This window comes from Pecten maximus, chromosome 17 (assembly GCF_902652985.1).
Source record: "Pecten maximus chromosome 17, xPecMax1.1, whole genome shotgun sequence".
NCBI classification, from domain to species: Eukaryota; Metazoa; Mollusca; class Bivalvia; order Pectinida; family Pectinidae; genus Pecten; species Pecten maximus.
In genome coordinates this window covers 26999386-27004059 of record NC_047031.1, presented here as the reverse complement: position 1 = coordinate 27004059, position 4674 = coordinate 26999386, and positions in this window count along the sequence as shown.

The following is a 4674-nucleotide window of genomic DNA, read 5'->3' as shown; positions in this document are numbered from 1 at the left end:
ATAGCGGTAAGTTATAATTTATTTGTGTGTATCAACAATAATTCTATTTTTCATGTCCCATTATTGATTATTGTCATTTTAAATGTCTCGGTGTCCCTGGGCAGATAAATACAGAATGTCACAGTTGTGTATAGACGGATACTTTGACACTTTCTGGCGTTTTTGTACAATCTTGTCCGACAGTTGTTTGTGACCGCAATCATGTCCTACAACGCGAAAAATAGTACATTTTGGCGTCGTCAAATTTTAGCATGATAGAGTTTCAAACAAAATACAAGTGTTGTATATAAACATACAGCAACTGCAATTTTGCAGTCATACATGTATATTAGTGCAATTAATATTTCAGAGCTTAACTACAATTACCGCTTAGATACAATTTTCCGTAAAATACATTTACCGCTAAAATAAAATTATCACTCAAATACAATTACCACTAAATTACAAATGTCACTCAAATACAAATAGTGCAAAGATACAGCTACCGCTAGAATAAAATTAGAACAATGATGCAATTACTGCTCAAATACAATTAATGCAACGATACAATTTCCGCTAAAAAACACTGCCGCTAAAATACAATTACCGCAAAATACAATTGCTGCTAAAATACAATTATCGCTAAAAGATTTACGTTTACAGTAACTGCTAAAATGAATTATCTCTAATGATCATTTACAACTAGCGCAAAGATACAATTATCGCTAAAATACATCTACCGCTAAAATACAACTACCACTAAAATACAACTATCGCTAAAAGATTTAAGTTTAGAGTATTCAAACAATTATAACTATGAAATATGAAATCGAGAGCCATCTTCCTGAGTTTGGGACTAATTTAACGATAACGTTTTAAGTTTTGCTTACAAGCAAATTATTTTGATCTTCGTCCAAAAACCTGATGTGATAATTTAATTACAGTAAAACATTACGAAGAGAAATTTGAGCAGAAGTCAATATCACTGTGTATGAAATACGTTGATAATGGTTCCCAAGTATATAGATCGGGAGAGGTTACGAATGACTACGTGTGAACCTAGACTGGATTACCTGCCGTAGTTTTTCTACTCTCCGCTAGGCTTCGCTTCGAAAATACAACGACTTAGTATTCATGAGCGCAGCCTAGCGGAGAGAAATGGTACTAAGGCAGGTAATCCATTGTACGTGTGAACCTGGCGCATTTTATGAACAACGCTGGATGTTCCGAGTGTATGTTTGGTACACAAAGTCAATACAGGAAGTACCTTGTAACTGTTGTATATAAATGATCCAAACATGTGTCAGTAGGATAAATAGAATGTACTAATATCAATATATATCATACATCAATAAAACCTAGTTTGATAATTTGATATGTCACTCGTCCAAAATTCATAACACATACATTGTAATATCAAATTATTGAACTCGTTTGATAAATTCCATACCACATAAAAAGTAATGTGATATTCTTTTCATCCAACATTGACGGGGACGATAAGAGAAAACTTTCACAGTAATTTCCCTAAAGCCAAGGTCTATATTGACACAAACAATAAAATCGGCGACAATAGCGTGACGTCATTTATATATGACCTCACAATAATGGAAGCAAACAGGTTATGATTTTAAGAGTTATATGGAATGAACAATTTCAACTACATGTATGTAATCATTTCATCAGTTTTACAGTCCAATGGCGTAAACAATAGCCATTCTGATCATCTTACAAAGAAGTATACATGTTTAAAATAAACATGACCTATCCGAAGGCTCCGAGTGGACAATCTCCTCTCTACGATGTCCTCCATTCGAAAGTGACGATCACACAGATGACAAAATATTAAGCTTATTGCGAATATCTTATGACTATTTACGACACTCCAGTTCCTTGGATTCTGACTCCGTCTGGTGAAAATCTTCTGATTATTAAGGATATTCGTCCCTCTATTGAATTCCTACTCCGCCCGGTGAAAATCTTCCGATTATTAAGGATACTCGTCCCTCTATTGAATTCCTACTCCGCCCGGTGAATATTTACTGATTATTAAGGATACTCGTCCTTGACTGAATTCCTACTCCGCCTGGTGAATATCTACTGATTATTAAGGATACTCGTCCTTGATTGAATTCCTACTCCGCCCGGTGAATATCTTCTGATTATTAAGGATACTCGTCCCTCTATTGAATTCCTACTCCGCCTGATGAATATCTTCTGATTATTAAGGATAATTGTGTCCATATTGAATTCCTACTCCGCCTTGTGAATATTTTCTGAATATCAAGGGTACTCGTCCCTCTATTGAATTCCTACTCCGCCCGGTGAATATTTTCTGATTATTAAGGATACTCGTCCCTCTATTGAATTCCTACTCCGCCCGGTGAATATCTTCTGATTATTAAGGATACTCGTCCTCCTAATGAATTCCTACTCCGCCCGGTGAATATTTTCTATCGTCAGTACATTATAAGATGTACGTCTTTGACCGTTGGGAAATTATTTATCAACCCCGGTCCGATGGTTTTATATTGTTTAACGAAATGAAATGATGCTGTAAGAGATTCAGCCGGAACTGTAATCAATATGAGTCGTACACCATAAATCTCGTTTCCGGTGTTGTAGAGTTAATTGTGTTAAAACAAGTTCCCTCTTTTCCCATGATAGTACTGTCCTTTTCTTATGTACAGGCAGAGACGTCGTCATTTAGTTAATGTCCACAGGTGACGAATTTCACTATCGTTTTAAATGTCATGATGAAGAAATCAGCGGTATTAGAAAAAATATGTGGCTCATTACTTTCTCAAAAATCCAACTTTTTCATTTTAACAAATTTTACTGTACAAAAATATACAATAGGATCAGATAAACAGGCTAAGCCTATGTAAATCCAACTATTTTGCAATATAAAAATTATGAACACACTAGCACCGTGTCGATGAAAGGTGATGTTATTGATTTGAATATAGTACATGTATTTAGCTGATCAGATATATCTGTATATATCCCCTGAAGAGCGGCACGATGTAGCCGCGAAAGTACTAGGGAGACAGCAGATCTGTGTTTGACTTTTTATTTTATTATTATTTACCGTCACATGGACATTTTAACTTTATTGTATATAGGCTGCGGATATTTCTGGCTAGGTGATTGGGTGCCGTAGATCGTGAGTTCGAGGCCCGGTCAGGGCACGAGTCAAAAAGTTGTCTTCCTTCGTCATTTGTGTTTCTAAGCTATATATCTATTTATTAGCACATTGTATCATATACACTCTGTGTTGGTGATCCGAAGATATAGATTTGAATTTCCTGTCGTAGTTGTACCGAGAGAAATATATATTATATATGTACAATTCGTATCCATGTATGTAAATACATTGCGATCCAGGTATTCATATATCATCTTATAGACGACTTCCACAATGATCATGTCAGGGTATCGGGCCGGCCATCAGTGCGCCATTGAAACGTTCATTTTTTTAAGAGCAGCGGTATAGGCTGCGGGTATTTCTGGCTAGGTGATTGGGTGCCGTAGATCGTGAGTTCGAGGCCCGGTCAGGGCACGAGTCAAAAAGTTGTCTTCCTTCGTCATTTGTGTTTCTAAGCTATATATATATATGATGCTACACAACTACTGAAAAGTCTGATATAATGTTTATTGTCTAACTTGATTTGTCCATTCTCAAAAAAAAATATTTTTGTCCGGTATACACTGCTATCACGTAGTGTCCGCCAATTGTACAATGTATGAAGTGTTATGTGCACCGATGAGATGTAAAGCTCAAAGTTGTTAACAAATTGGAAAAAAAAAGAAAAAGAAATGAAATTGTATTGAGATCCTAAAATAGGCATCAAAACAACAACACTATTTAATTTTTAATTAACGTATTCCGGAAATGCCGAAATACAGTTGGTTCTATATGTCCCGTCTTTTCGGAATGTTTTAACTTTTAGACTATATTATTTTTGACGGAATTATCAATGCTTGAACATGCATCGCTGATGAATTGTCTATTGGTCCTATTTTAGAACGAAGATAATTGGTTAATAATGATATTTTTTGTAACAATGAACACAGTTGTTAATGCGGATGAACTCTGTAACATCATTATGTAGTAATCTATCCTAAACTGTGTTCATTTATATTTGATTTAATATATTATGGTCCTGATGGCCAATACACACACACACACACACGGGTAATTAGGTGATGGATGGTAAAGGTCAGCTATGTATTGATTAACGTTTTCAATTGTGTTGTTTCGTTCGTCAGCGATACAATATTCCAACATTGGGGAATGTCTAATGTAATAATCCATATATCTGTCGCCGTATGACAACACTTGACAACTTGAGATTTAAATTGTCAGTAAATTACAAGGTATAATGGAGAGCTTATAACCGAGATTATAAATACCATCATTTACTTGTAGTGGACACTTAGCTGTTTAAACATCTGTTCGTGTGGCTTCATAAATAACCCAGTCTGTTGTCACACATATTTAGTTTTGTTATCAAAGTCACTGGAAATGTATTTCTATAGACACAGGCCAGACAATTTAAGTTGGCTTAACCTCTATCCCGGTAGTTTAATGTATTGTTATAGACAATTCGAGTTATTGATGTACGGGTCACAGGTCGATATGTCAACGCGTGTTAATGTTCTTATCAGACAATTTTTGATGACGTCATTAAC